At 47.8% G+C, this 15,499-nt stretch overlaps 1 protein-coding gene across 1 annotated transcript in view; it reads left to right on the top strand.

Moving 5' to 3' along the window:
- The first annotated feature begins 370 nt into the window (after positions 1-370).
- The window catches only part of CTNNA1 (catenin alpha 1), a 119,872-nt gene continuing 104,743 nt past the window's right edge, over positions 371-15,499 (top strand). The window contains exon 1 of the mRNA XM_039559897.1: positions 371-476. The gene's annotated coding sequence lies outside the window, so the exon portion shown is untranslated. The remainder of the gene's footprint in view (positions 477-15,499) is intronic.

Here is a 15,499-nt window from a genome sequence, read left to right as displayed (position 1 = left end):
TCCCGTTCCCGTCCCGTCCCTGTCCCATCCCTGTCCCTGTCCCTGTCCCGTCCCGTCCCTGTCCCGTCCCTGTCCCTGTCCCATCCCTGTCCCATCCCTGTCCCTGTCCCGTCCTGTCCCTGTCCCGTCCCTGTCCTATCCCTGTCCCATCCCTGTCCCGTCCCTGTCCCTGTCCCCGTCCCTGTCCTATCCCTGTCCCATCCCTGTCCCTGTCCCTGTCCTATCCCTGTCCCATCCCCGTCCCTGTCCCATCCCTGTCCCATCCCTGTCCCTGTCCCGTTCCCGTCCCGTCCTCACCTGCGGGCGGGGCGGCGCCGGGAGGGCGCGGGGGCGGCGCGCGGGCGGTGCCGGAAGGGCGGCCGGGCCGGGCGGGGAGGCGCCGGAAGAGCCCATTTCCTCCGCGGGACGGGACAAAGCGGGCGGGCCGGAGCGCAGCCAGGGGCGGCGGCCGCCATCCCCAGCCAGCCTCTCACCCGGTAAAAGTTGCGGGTCTCGCACTTGGAAACTTTTGCGCGGTGGGCCGGGCCGGGCCCGGCTGCCGCAGCGCCCGGGAGGGACGCGGGAGCGGGGGACGGGAGCGGAGCGGCTGGGCGGCCGCCGGGCCCGGCTGGGGAGGCCGCGCTGCGCCGGGGCCCGCGTGGGAGCGGCGGGACCCGCGGCGCTCGGGGCCGCCGAGCGCGTTTCGCCGGGGGAGAAGCGCGGCCGGGCCGGCTCCCGGCAAGTTTCGTGCGGCGGGCGGTGTCCAGGCCCCTCCCCGCGCGCCGGGGCCGCCCCGGCGCCGCTCCCCGGCTGCGAGCAGGCCGGGCACTGCCGGGAGCCCCCGGGAGCGCTCCGTGCCTTTCGGAGCCCCAGTTTGCTCGGGCGAGCCCTCCCTGCCGCCCCGGCCGCGCTGCTGATCCCATACGCGAGCAGCCGGGAACGCCCCGCGCCTCCGCCTGGCTCCGCCACGTTTTCCGACTCCCACCTCTAATCCGCTCCTGTGCTGGAAGGCGAGAGCCTCTCCTTCGCTGACAGAAAAGTTTCGCGCTACTTTTTCCTAGACGAAAAGTGGGGAGAGAGTATCAGCTCCTGGGTTATGTGTGACCCCTGTGTCTGCCGCCTGTGGCCGTGGGGTCCCTGGGCAGCGTGGGTCACCCGGCTTTTATTCACTGCTCATACCAGTTCAAAATGCCTAAAATCTTTCGGGCCGAAAGTTTGCAGGAAAGTGTGTGTTCCAGTTATGTCTAGTGAAGAGCTGGATGTGATCAAGGCACGGTTCCTTGCCTGTCTGCCCTTGGCCTGCCAGCCCTGCCCAGGAGGTGCCTTCTGGCGAGGGTCATCGATCACTCCCTCACCCAGCCGGGCTGTGAGCCTCATGACCGTGTCCTCATCCCAGCTTTCGGAGTTATGACTCCAGGCGTGTCTGGGCTATCTGTATTGAACTAGTCTGGGAGCTCTTTGCTGCCCTTCCCCCTTTGTTTGTCTTTGTCTATTGTTTTTTTGGGATGGGAGTTGTGCAGAAGGTGTTTTCTGGGTGCTTCAGTTACTTGTGCTTGAGTTACTGGTTTCCTGTGTTTTTCCTGCACTGGGACTGGGGAGTTGGGAGAAGGCTGCACTCCTCAGTCCTGCTGGCTACACCAGGCTCTCAGGGCTTTTGAACCAGCTAAAGGCTCTGCGGTTGTTTATTTCAGTTCCTGGGTTAGTTTGTAGTTCAGGATTGTGTTGATGAAGGTGAAAGCCCAGCTCATTTTACGCTAGGTGCAGTCTTTGCTCTGTCTTGGGGCACCAAGGCCACATTAAGTGTTTTGTTGTACTTATTTCACCCCTTCTGAATTGAAACATTTTGTTTAAAAGGACATGCTTTGATGTTGACTCACTGTGTTTCATTTACAAAGAAACAGTTTCTAAAACATCACGGAAATGTTTTGACTTTTCTCAGCAGAAACAGACAAAGGTTTAGTAGGCTTTGTTTTTAGAAAGGCTTTGCCCTAACCTTTTCCATAACAAACAATGTGCCTTCAGTCTTTAGGGTTTTTTTCAGCCAGCTCTAATAATAGGCCTCTGCCTCAGAGATTAAAAGTTTACACAAGGTGGCTGGGGGGAGAGCAGTGGGCAGAGATTAGAAATCCCGTGCTCAAATCGATGCTTTAAAATACGAATGTAAATACTTTCCTCACAATGAATTTTCAAGCTTTGAAACATCAGCATTTCTGTGCTGACATGTGTAAGGACAGACATTAACGTGCGGCTTCTTCATAGGGCTTCTGTTGGTCTGATAAAGTTAACTGGCAGATGTAATAGAAAAGTAATTTGTGTTTTTTCAGAAGCATGAATATCTTCCTTCTGCAGCTGTAAGATTGAGAAACTGATCTTGCAAAGGAATCCACATTAGTAGAAATGTTTATGAGCTGGAAATACACTTTAGTGGGACGTCAGCCCTGCCTTTAATTTACATCTGCTGTTACTATTTGATTTCTAAATGACCTTTCTTATGCAGAGAATTAGTTAAGATCACAAAAATACTCAGTGGCCAAACCAGCCTGCTCATCATAGTGGGCAGTGGGTCTGGTCTGGAGCAAGGGCCCACGTGGCCATGGTGTTTCTGTTCAAGGACTTGCTGGGTTCTCTTTTACTGGTCTCTCAGCTTTGCTGGACACTAAAGGAAACATGATGAATAAAAGAGGACTGAGTGTCATTTTGTAAGGACAGTGCCTTATGAGGCAGTCACTCAACATAATGATGAATCACAGACTGGTTTGGGTTGAAAGGGACCTTAAAGCTCATCTGGTTCCACTCCCCTTGCCATGGGCAGGGACACCTTCCTGCCCAAACCCTGCACCGAGCCCTGTCCAGCCTGGCCTTGAATGCTTCCAGGGATGGGACTTCCTGCTGCTGTGCCTTAACTGGACATCACTCCAAATCTGGTGCTGCAGAAGTTCGTTGAATATGACCTTGAGGAATGGGATCTGTTACTGCTCTGGGAATTCACCCGAACTGTTTCACAGCTAATCTGGAATAGCTCCATTCAGTGAGTTTATAGCTTGTGCATTGGTTAAACAGCGTTGCAGCTTTAGAGAAAGTGCAGATGTTTGATAATTACTACTTTTAACTCCATACTATTTTAATCCAGCAAATGAGATTTAAAATAGAGCTACCACAAAATTGTATGCTAGCACCCTCACTGGATGAGCTCCTCTGGAAAGACAAGTGCTGAGAGTGGCCTGCTGTGTCATGAAGCAGAACTGGGTGCAGATGGATTTACTGAGGTGAAGGAGTCACAGGAGGAATGTGGTCACTGCAACTGGAAGTGGGATTGTTCTCCTCGAATGACTGAGACTCCTTATCTGCTAGTCAGGGTGAGAATGGGTGTAACTATGATTTCTGGTGTGCAGGAGGTTAGTCCAGACTCTTCTATTGGCAAATCTGATACTTAAATATGATTCATAATTCCTTGTGACTGATGGATTTAAAGAGCCAGCTATCTTTTCTCTCAATATGATTACATATTTTTGCTTGTTAATCCCAGATGTACTACAGAAAACATCTGTTAGTCCTTTGCTATGTGTTTATAGATGTCTCTGGTGGAATTAGAGGAGTAACCTTTTTTCCCCATGCTTTGTGAAGTGATAGAAATTATTCAATACACAGATCTAAACTAACACAGTTTGCAAAGTGAAATTCTCCCCCAGTCTGACATTCCCTTCTGTTGTAATTTCTCTAATTTACAAGACAGCTACTTATTAATCAGTTAGACTCCCAAGAGCCTCTTCTGAAAGGCTTTAAATTCAGAGATCTATGCCTGTATCCTGGGTTTATGCAAAGCAGTGTGGGCAGCAGGTTGAGGGCAGGGATTCTTCACCTCTACTCAGGTGAGACCCCACCTGCAGAGCTGGCTCCAGCACAGGGAGGACCTGGAGCTGCTGGAGCCAGTCCAGAGGAAGCACCAGGATGATCAAAGGATGGAGCAGCTCTGCTGGGAGGAAAGGTTGGGAGAGCTGGGATTGTTCAGCCTGGAGAAGAGAAGGCTCTGTGGAGACCTTAGAGCCCTTTCCAGTGCCTAAAGGGGCTCCAGGAGAGCTGGAGAGGGACTTGGGACAAGGGCCTGGAATGCCAGGACAAGGGGGAACGGCTTCAAACTGACAGAGGGCAGAGTTAGATGGAATAGTGGGAAAAATTCTTGGCTGTGAGGGTGGGCAGGCCCTGGCACATGGTGCCCAGAGCAGCTGTGGCTGCCCCTGGATCCCTGGCAGTGCCCAAGGCCAGGCTGGACGTGGTTTGGGGCAGCCTGGGATAGTGGAAGGTGTCCCTGCCCATGGCAGGGGTGGAATGAGATGATATTAAAGGTCCCTCCCAACCCAAACCGTTCTCTGATAAACTCAGGGATGGAAAAAGCAAACACGAGGCCAGCTGGAGCTGAAGGAATAACCATTACTAAGGCAGAGAGTAGAGCAGTGCCTGTGAAACCAAGCTGGATGCCAGTTGGTTCTCTGGCAGCTCTGCTTCAGTGCGTGGAATGGCACAAAGGCAGAGGAGTGCTGATGTGTGTCACAGCCCCAGAGTGAGTGGAACGCCTGACAGTGAGGGGCTTGAGAGCAAAGCAGACAGGGAGCTGGCACCAGTGTGGCAGGTAGGGATGCATTGAGCATCATATGAGATGCTCAGCTTGTGGTGTGCTGTTTTTCCCAAAGAACACCCAGTTTCTCAGCAATCAGTGCCCTATTATGGAATAGATCTGCACGTGACTGTATATGCTTCAGAAGAATTTCTGTGTGGAACTGATGTTAGGGAGCAAATGAGTTGTTGTGGAGCAAATGAGGTGTTGGTGCAAGTTAAGGTGGAAGAGGCACCATTGGTGCACTGTGTTCTGGAGTAGCCTTCAATAGCTAGTTCAAGAAAGAGGCTGAAGCTGATGAGCTTAATAGGTGGGTAGGTGCTGAAGGATCAGGAGGAGAAAAAATTATTTTTTTTTTTTACCTGGAGGTTAACTAAAGGAACTGAGGAGAGGGTGTAGGCCCCACAGTTCTGTCGTTGCTGTTGTTCAGCAGAAGGTCAAGAGGGCATTTAGGTAAAAACTAAGTTTGTGGCCTTTCATTTAAGTCAGTAAGAGTCAATGCTGTCAGGAACATGTGGCCTTGATGGCTTGTGTGGTTTTCCATGCTCCCCCTTCCACTGCTGTTCCCACTCCCCCAAGGGCTCATTCACTTTATTCTGGGCACTTGCAGAGGTGATATCTATGCAGATCTAAGGCTCTAACAGGGAGATTCTTTTTCTGTATCCTTCTCTGGTTGATACAACCTGAACACAGAAGATCCACTTAAATAAATGGTCTGCACAAGGGCTGCACTAGCAATGCAGCTTTACAGAGCCACAAAGGTCAGTTGAATTTTTCATGTAAACAGGGCTGAGCTGTGTGCCTATAAAATGGTGTTTAACCTGCGTAACACTGAGCAGGTCACTATTCATCTTAGCAAAGTGCTCTTGAGATCTCCAGCTGAAGCTGTAGGTGGGTAAATGTTGTTTTTAATTGACTGGAATATTGAATTCAGAGCCAGCGTTGTTGAACAGCAGAGGACAGAGCTCTGGTATGCTCAAGCAAGAAGGTGAAAGTGGGTGTGAGTGCAACTAATCAAGATGTACAAGCTGTCAGTTTTTGCCCTCTTTCTTGCAGGTATGTCCTTGTAATGTATACTTGTAAAACTAATCTCTTTTAGCATGGCTTAAAGACCTAGAGAGTCTCGCTGCTCAGTGCTGAAGAGTTGCTCCTGGTCTTGGATAATTCATGATGGGCTGTGGACATGTGTGCAGGTGACACATCCTGTAATAACTTCACTTACTAACCATACAGTTCATTCCAACCAGTACCTGATGTCCAGATGTTTTGGGGCCTAAGCATCCTGAAACTTCAATTATTTATTCATTTAAAAGGTGAGAAGTTGAACAATGAACTGTAAGTGGCACACAGAGGGCTTGCTGTGTTCTGATTGCCATAGCTGAGAGGTCTGTCCTGTCGTGACCCTCATCATGAGGTTTTGGTTGCACTGGTCCCATCAGCTTTTTATTAGTCTAGTCCTTGTCTGAGGCCCTAAGTTACAAGTCCTTCAGCTGGTCTTGTCTGAGCTGACTGTTACCAGCTACTGAAGGAGGGAATAAAGCAGGAGCTCTGCTTGTTGCACTGTTGAGCAGTATCCTCTGGCTCCTTTGATGCCTTTGTGGAGCGATGGATGCTCTAGGATGGTGTTTGGTGTCTCCTTCTGGTTTTCTGGTTGTAATTATCGACCCCTGCCACTTTTCTTTTTACTGATCCCTAAAATCACTTATCATCATTTACCTTCCTGTCCTCATATCCTCCCCCACCTTTTTCCTGGGTGGTGGCAGCATGTAAAGCCATCCCTAAAAGGGAAAGCAACAGGCAGGCAGTAAAACAAGCAATAAAACCACGAGAGAAGAGCAAACAAGTAGCATTGCTTCCCTGGGGTTCTCTGCCAAGGTCCAGCAGTGTAGGAGCTTCCTGAGGCAGGAGTTGGAGCCTGGACTGTTCTGCACATGTGCCCAGTGCTGGCAGGAGCCCCCGTGGCTGCTGGCTCTGGCAGTCCTGGCTGCAGGTGCAGAGCAGCTCTCCCGTCATCACATTCAGCTGATGACTTCATGGCTTTTAAATTTAGAAGCCTTGTGAGTCAAACAACTTCATACAAGCTACAAGTAAAATGAAAGATATGGAGTATTTTTTGAGTGAAAAGCAGGAATCTGGTTTGGCTCTATGAGAGGCTCTGGAGTGGTTTGAATTTTGGTACAAAGTATGGCTTTGTAGTTCCTGCCACTTCCACTCTTTGGAAGATGTGTTTAACTAGAAACCACCGCCCTTGCAGCTGGAAACTCATTTCCTAAGTAACATTAAACAGGGCATCCTGGAAGAGGAGATGTGGGGAAGCTTTTTGGACAATGGGCATAGCCTGTGTTTGTTACTTCATGACACTTCCCATTGCTGGTGGGGTCCTCAATCACAACCTCCTTACTTTGTATGGGTACAGAGAGGAGTGCAGTATGGTTGTGAGAGTGGGTTTTTTCCGTTTTCTCCTAGCTGGGGGTTAGGGAGAAAAAATAATTATGTAAAATCCAATAAGAGTAGCACAAAAAAAAAAAAAAAAAAAAAAGAGCTAGAGGGCTGATTTGTAGCAAAACAGAATAATGCAGAATAGTTGTGCAGGGTTCAAAGCTTATAACCTCAAAGAAAAAAAGTTAATTTCTGGTCTTTATGCATCAGTACTTCAGCGTCAGGTGCTCTAAGCTGGTTTACTTAGTTTACAGAATTGGTTAAGACAATTTGAATATGGTTATTTGATTAAGAGAATATTATTGTGGACCTAGGGAAAAGTCAATGGCTGTCAGTGAAAGATGCAGTGTTCAGCAGAACCAGAGGCAAAGTGCTGGTGCAAAGCCAATGGAACAGGATTTTTTAGCTCATCTGGTTTTTGTTCTGTTGGTTTGTGATGTTTCCTGTTTCTGGGGGTGAAAAGAAGGGGTGGAGAGAGAAAAATGTATCTTTAATCAGATGTAGGTTGGTTTCTACTTAGTAAATGGCCGTGTTACTACATTAAAATCTTTTTCTTTTCCGGCAAGACCATCCAAGCAGTGACTCCTGTTTCTCAAACCTGGTTCCTTCATGTTGCTTTTACGGAATGTGAATGTGGGTGGGACAGTGACCTTTTTTTTTTTTAACGGAAGTTGCTTTAATTGGTCACCTATGTGTAAAGGCAGTGACTCGAAAGGATTCCTGCCCAGGCAGATAGATCATGGTTAGCTCTGACTCTCATGCACTGTGGTGCACCCTTAGCGAGTTTGTACTTGATAGAAGGGGGGGTTATGGCCGTGCAGGAGCTCTGGGAAGCATCCAAAAATTCATCACACCACTGTGTTTTTATTATTGCTTGCTTTGCTCTTCTGGAGAAGCTGCAAAGTTCTCATCTGTCAGTGCCCTGTATTCCCAGTGTCTGCAGCCTGGAGGAGATGGGCTGGCAGAGCATCCTGCCTTTAGTGCAGGCACTAAAACATGCTTAACTCCTCCAAACCACGCTTGTACATCCCATTCATGCTCGCTCCTTCTTCTGGGGTTTGTTTTTGTGAATTCCCCCCTTCCCCCTTCCAAACTCACGGTGTGTGTTGGTGGAGCTGCAAGTTGAGAGTTGTCTGAGGGCGTGTGGTGATGGTGCAATTCTTCCTGTGAGAGTAACTCATTGTTTAGAGCTGGGAGGTGTTGCTGAAGTTGCCCTGAGCATGGAGTGAAAATCTCGGCCTCATCCCCTGTGGGGTTTGTTACTTTTTTCTTTAAAAAATAACTGCTTTGTAAGTTTTAGCTAAGAGTGACAGTGTTCCTGAATCAAAGTGGAGGACTGCGAAAGGACTTCTGAAGGAGTTTTTGTAGGAAGCTTAGAAAACATTTTCCTTTGAAGAGTCTTCACACTTGTGTTCTCCTTTGCTTCAGTGGGTGCTTCTAGTAGTTTTTGCAAAAAGAGAAAACTGTGGAAAACTTTTTCCATTCTTAAAACACAGAAGTTTTTGTTACGTAGTCCTTAGTTACTGCTGCGCTGAGCATGCAACTGAGACAGAATATGGTATTTAGTCTCTGATAATACAAGGCTGTCCATTTGCTCCATGTTTAAGTAGATTTTCATCAACCCCCTAATTACAGGGAGTCTCATTTTTTTTTTCTAAACACATGTGTCAGCTCCAACAGCTCCAGTATTTGTGCACTTCTGACAGTTTTAAATTGTTAATGAAGGTCTAGGTTTTGAAGATGTGGTCAGCTAAAAGCACTGAAGAGTATTGCATAACAGCATATCAATTTAGGAATGAAAAAGCAGTTTGAGTGGGGTCAGATTCTGGTTATTTCTGACTCTTTAGCATAAACAGCACTTTTTATTACAGGTTGAGTGCTGAGGAAGATCAGAACAAAAATCCCCAGGTTTCCTTTTCCCTTTATTGCCAGCCATCAGTGAGTTTTTGCAAGCTAAGCAAGAATCAATTTTGCAGCCGTGGCAAATTCTTCTGCCAGTTGATAAAGTGGACTAATTTATAACAACCTTTTTCTTATTTAACACAGAGTTGTGGCAAAAATTAACTTGTTAAAAGGTTGCCCCTTCTTGCATTGCTTGTTAACTTAAGGTTGGTAATTGGAACCTGTGCTGGCATAGTTTGGGGTTTGAAGAGCCATGCTCTGAGGCCACAGCCTAGTTATTATATCTGCTCTGACTGTGTGTCCCTAGGGTCTGAAATGTGTGCTGTGGTTCAGAGAGTGCCAGAAAGCTGTTCTTTAATTCTTTCTCAATGATTTTAGGGAAGCTTCACAGAGTTTTCTGCCTCAAGAGTGGAAAGAGACGCTGAGGTTGGAAGGGCTCTTGGTAGTTGAATTCAGATGGTCCAGCAGATGCACAAGACCTGCGTGGGCTCTGACATCCTGTCTCCAGGCTGAGCCCCCTTGCTGTGTTTGAGTGTGAACCTACAGTTTGAGCCTACAGCTTCAATGTGAGAGATGTGGCTGAATAAGGGCTGCATTTGGGAGGTTGAAGTTGCCATCACTGCAGGGATAAGCTCATGAGAGATGTTGCTGTTTGTGTAACATGCAGGTGTGGTGTCCTTCTGCATGGCCAGAGCCTCGCAGTGCTGACCCACAGAACAGCTCAATGCAGCAGTTATGAATCTAGTGGTCACTTGTTCTGATTTGGGAAGTTATTGTTCATGGTGGTAGTGCAGGTCTTCAGCATAAAATGCACAAACATCCCCATGAAGGCAGAGGGGTTTTTATTCATAACAGGAATAGCTTGCTGGTCATGACACATCATCTGGTTTTTTCCAAATACAAAGTTTTCCAGCCAGAATATAAAAATTAATCTTGGTTATATAGAATATTCTCTTTTTTAGAAAAAGCACATGTGTCTTCTAAAGCACTCTTGATACCCTGTCAGTTTTCTTTATGGAGATAGGATCATGCATGAATTTTGGAAACTGAAAACTGCAGAAATAAATTGGAGGCTTGTTGGGACATACCAGGCTATCCATCTGAACAATTCAGTGAGTATAAGCCTGAGTTTGGCTTCTGTATTCTTTCAGGGTGTCATCCATGAACTGGGGCCTTAGTGTGACAAAAATAAGTCACTAATTGCTTGTGCTGCCTGTGATTTGTCTTCCATGCACCTCCTTTCTAGCTCCTTTGAGGTAAACAATTCTGTCAAAAAGGAAACGATCAGAGCTGAACACTTACATAACTGGAGGCAAGAAGCTGCTGTTGGCACCAGCATCTCCCAAGAAAACATCATATTTGCCATTGTGAAATCTCTGCTGAGGTCCCAGGACCAGCACAGTGAAGCTGCTTGTGCAGAGCGTGCCTTCATCCCCTCAGCGACAGCTGGACCTGAGTGGAGGAGTGAAAACCTGTAGTGACAGAGCACGTTCCTGATTCTGACTGAAAATGAGTTGCTCAAATTCTCAGCACTGTGACAATTTGGAAGCTGCTAGGAGATAGCACAGACTGCTTGGGGGAGAGCGAGGCATCTTAATCTGGTGATGTGCCCTGTGCCCACTCCCATGTGATGCTTCGTGGGCTGGGCAGGGCAGGGCTCTGCTGCCCCGGGGGAAAGGTGAGGGGCTCCCTGGGGCTGCTGGCTCTGCTGGGAGACAACACCTACACTGGAGAGAAAACAGTCAGGAATTTCATGGATTTTTGTAGGGACACTGGATTGAGTTTCATCTCTCAACTCAGTAGCAAGGTCTAAACGAGTGGAGAAGTAGAGAAGCATTTGTTTGTTACTGGCCGTGTACGGCTGTCTGATGAGTGTTTCAGGTGCCTCTGTGGGTCTTCTCCACAAAAGCAGCAGAGAAAAACTTATGAAAGCAGATTAAAAGACCTGGAACTGGAATGGCACTTGTGAGAAACAGGCTTATCTGAACCTGAATGTTGTCTTTTTTCTTGGGTAATTACTGCAGTTTGTGGGAGAAAAACCCAAAACAAGAGGTGTAACAAAGTTGAATATACTTAAGTGGCAGGAAATTCCATCAAGGAAAACATGGTCATTGATTTCTACAGAAGTTTGTTTTATTCAGTGAAATTATTTTTCATCTATTTTTCCATTATTTGTATAGATACTGCACTTGAAAGTTTAGTAAAATTGTATTCAGTGGAAACCAAGAGTTTGGGATGAGGTGGGGATGGTCTTACCTTGACACCAAGCTGGACGTGGCCAATGTATCTACTCACACCTCAGATCTTGGGGGCACTCCAAGTTTAATAACGCAGACACAGGCAGTGCATTCCACCTTTGCCACCCAGACCTGGGTCTCGTAAGACAGGTTCAACTCAAACTCATCCTGTACATACAAATATGAGTTTGCCACAACATGACATCTGACTTTGTATTAATATTTCCGACTGTGAAATGCTAACCGTAAGGATTTCTAATGAAGTAGTACCTGTGTGGCATTTATGGTGGGGGACAGGGTTTGGTATCTGAGCAGGTAGAATGTAAGGTTGAAGGCTGTGTTAGAGGAGGATGACTCTCTGTTTTTAGTTCTGTATGCTTGATGTGAAATAAAAGCAGCTTAAATAAAGCCTGCTTAAATCCTCCTTGAAAAGCATCACATATACCAAACATCCTTGACTTGCAGCTATTTGGCTGCCGAGTGCTGCTTTATTTGTGGAACAGGGCAGACAAATTAATTTGGAGACTGTGAAGTGAAAGAATGAAACTTTTTATTTTATGGATACTCCTAGTTATATGAAAACCAGTTTTGAATTGTCAGTGGGCCATATGAAGCCCCAGCATGTGAGCTGAGTTGTTGAAGTGGGCCTTAAACTTTTTGAAACCAAAACTGTTCAGAGGATTTGCATTAATGGTGTGTTAGATACCCAGTTCCTGAAGATCTTTTCTCTCTTGTCTGCTACCTTCAGCAGGGGTCAAGGATCCCTGCTGGTTGTCAGGTGGGTTGGGTATTTGGGTAACAAGCCAAGCAAAAGGATTCCCTTGGGAACAGGGGATCTGATTAATTTTCTGTCTGAAAGATGAAGCTGGGTCATTGTGTTGTGAATCCCACCATGTTCCATCCCCAGGACCTGGGTGATAGAGTAAGGGCTGTTCTCATTATGTGGTACAGAATATCTAAAGACAGTCTGGAAGCATGGTGGGAGGAGACCAGATTATCATTCAAAATGAGTGAGACTACTTAAAGACATATGAGAGAAAGAAGCTGCAAAAAACTGCGGTGGAGTACCTTTAACTGCTCCTGGGCACATCAGCCCCACAGAATGGGGAACAGCTGAGGAGTAGCAGGAAGGCTGTTCAAATGGAGAATGTCCTCTCAGGTATTAAATGTTCTTGTCCTGTGTTCTGTGTCAGGTATTTTGGATAGCACAATGCTGGAATTCAGCATGTGGTCTATTGTGCCTGGCCAGGTCAGCTCCTCTCTGTGCCAGTCAGACTGTTCCTTGACTGCTGGCTTCCCTGAGAAAAACCAAGAAATCAGTAAGTGCAGCTAAAAGCTTTTAGAAAGCAGCCTGGCAGGAGAGTTAAGTGTGAAGACTGACAACAGATGTCATGGTAAAGACTTTTCAGGTAGCACAAGGTGGTGGGACTGAAGCACAGGAGATGGGCAGTTGTTTTTTGCTGTGTTACCCCAAGAGATTTACTCTTGCCCAGAGGTGGGGTGGCTGCAGGATGGTTGGTACAGGGCAGGTGGAATGGACTCGCTCAGTAGTGTCTGAGCTACAGCCAGCAGTGCCTTCAGGGCTGTGTGGGAGTGCAGCCTGGAAAAACAGGACCACAAGCACTTAGGCCTTTTTACGATTCATTGGGGTGCAGAGCTCGCTGTTAAAATTGTGCTCCTTCATGGGCTTTTGGAAAAGCCTCAGGTGCCTTCAGGGCACTTCTGCAAAGCAGCTGCAGAGCTGCATTCCTCTGCTTGCCAATATCTAAAAATTATTTGCATGCCTGTATTATGGAAGTAGGTATCTGAAATTATTCCTAAAACCTTGAATTACCAGTTTTTGAAAACACTCAGACTTCAGTTGTGGCTTTTGGAGGGAGCACTGTGTGCACATCACCCTCGGTGTGTTCCTGGCAGGCCAGCTCCTGTACCAGGGTGAGCAAGTGCAGCCCCAGCAGCTCAGACATCCCTCTGCTCATCTTTCTCTCCGAGCAGGACTGGCACCTGCCCTGGGGGACACTTCAGAAGCAGAGCTCATCTCCATGCTGCTCCCTCCCTGTGCAGTCTCAACTCTTCCATCAGGACAGTAACCTGGGAAGGGAAGTTTGAGTTACCAGCTTACTCCGAGACTGAGCTCCCTGCAGTGGCTCACCCCATCAGGCCTGTGCCAGCGTGGGTCTGTTTTGGGCAGGGAGAGGGTAGTAGGGTAGCAACAGTGGTTGTTTGAAGCAGAATGGAGACCTGTCCTTAATTTTTAGCTGTGGATGAGATCTTTCATGTTTGTAGAAAGGAATAGAGAGTTCTCCAGGGCTGGCTCTGCTTGCAGATCGTTGGCTGGAACACAGCTCTGAAAGTGGCTTCTTTAAACTCTGTGCTTCCCCTGCCCTCGTGTCCTTGCAGTGCACTAAACCCCAGTAAGATGCTGCATTACTATTGAACCCTCTATTGGTTCAATAATAACCCAAAGGGCTTGCAGTTAACGTGCTGGCTGGTGAGCGTGGTTGAAGATTGGGGCTTCACATGTGTGCGCATCAGATGTGTGGGGAGGACATTCCTGCTCTCTGCTGAAGCTCTGCTTGATGCTCAGTTTTCAGTGGCTCCTTGTTCAACTTGGCTGTGGTATCCAGCTTTGCCCTGTGTTCCCACTGCAGTGTCTTTGCCAAGGGTGCCAGCTGATGGTGCCATCTCCCCTTGCCATAGCAGTGTCTGTGGTGGCACGGTGAGCCAGATGGGGATCTCAGCCCACCTTGCAAAAATGGATTTCTTTCCCTTCAGCCAAATCAGTCCTTCCCCATCTGGTTAATCGCTCAGGCGTGGGGAAAGCTGTGCCAGTACGGAGGGGGTGTGATGTGCAAACGGGAATGAGTTCCTGGAGGGGTGTGGGAGGATGAACATTGGTCTTTAAGCAGCTTTTCTGCTGCTTATGAAACCACAGGCTGGGCAACCACAACTCCTTGTGCAGTGGTGTTGTTCTATATATTCCCGCACTTGAGATTCAGCGCCGCTCACTCTTCTGCCATGAGGTCTGTGCTGCTTTGTCCTTGAAATTCGTGGTGAGGCTGGGGCATGGAGAACCTGTTTCTATGTCACTTGGGCTGTCCCAGCTGTCAAACCAGTGCTGCACTGCTCTGCAGGTGGGTTCCCCTTCCAGAGGATGTCCTCTTTCCCTGCAGATGTTGGAGTGACTGCAGTGGGGGTTGTGGTGTGCTCTCCAGGAGCCAAGGATGAAGCACTCTGCTATAATATCCCATGATGTGGTTTGCTACCTGTTACCGTATTTGAATTCAGTGAGGGAGAGCTTGAGCAGTCACAGGGAAAAGACAAGTTCCAGAGAACTGGAGGGTCCTCGTGGTGGGTTCACAGCCATGCCAGAACATGACCCTGGCTGCTGTCCTTTTATCCCCTAAAGCCATCTCACCCATGTGTTGGTAACCTATAGCCTGTTCCTGTATTCTCCACAAGTATCAACTGAATAAACGTATTTATTGCAATGTACAAATGATACCCAAGCCATTGCTGCCAAACAGGCTATTTGATATCAAGCGCTACTTTTTAGATAAATTTCAATAGCGCTGCTGCTAAGTGGTTTTATAGACCATTACTTTAGGCCAGTTCATGAACTATCATACTAATGTATTTTCAGATGAATTGCCTTTATTATGCTACTAATACAATTAATGTGTCTTCTCGTGGTTACCTCGTCCTGCACGTTGTTTCTGCAAGAGGTGTGACAGCATTAACTACACAGAAAAAGCCTTTCTTTAGAAACCTGCTGGGCTTTCCTTGCCCTGGCTATGTTTCTCAGAAACCACAAAGGTTTTCAGTGTATTTTTCTTGGCTTCTTACATAGGAAGCATTCATGCCGAGCTACTGGGGAGGGAATAAACCACTGAAATTCCTTGTGGAGGGTGGGAAGCTATCTGGGAGTGAAGGGTGCCCTGTGCCAGCATCTGGGTTGTGGCACAAGCCAGTGGGTGAGTGAAATTAAAAGGGGATGATTGAGAGAGAAGGTTAATCAGTGAGTTCACAGTGCTTAGTGGTCACTGTCAGAGGTAGGGGAGGACAGGAGGTGACCACCTTCCACCTGCCTGTGGCTCCTTGGGGGCTCTGGAACTGTGGCCTGGCTTGTGCTCTGGGAGCCTTCACCTGCACCCACAAGTGTTTTCAGCCAAAGCCAGCAGAAAGGTTCCATGTACTCCAGCATTGATCAGGCTCTTTCTAGTCTCTCTTTTTTTAAGCTTTCAGCTTTTAAAGTTTTTTTTCTCCCAGCAGTGTGGGCACTTGGAGCGTGGGTGTAGTGGAGAGCTGAATGCAGTTGGGTGAATATTCC

The sequence above is a fragment of the Corvus cornix genome, chromosome 13 (genome assembly GCF_000738735.6).
Source record: "Corvus cornix cornix isolate S_Up_H32 chromosome 13, ASM73873v5, whole genome shotgun sequence".
In the NCBI taxonomy this organism is placed as follows: domain Eukaryota; kingdom Metazoa; phylum Chordata; class Aves; order Passeriformes; family Corvidae; genus Corvus; species Corvus cornix.
Note: the sequence above shows the minus strand (reverse complement) of the source record. Positions and strands in the feature narration are given on the sequence as shown.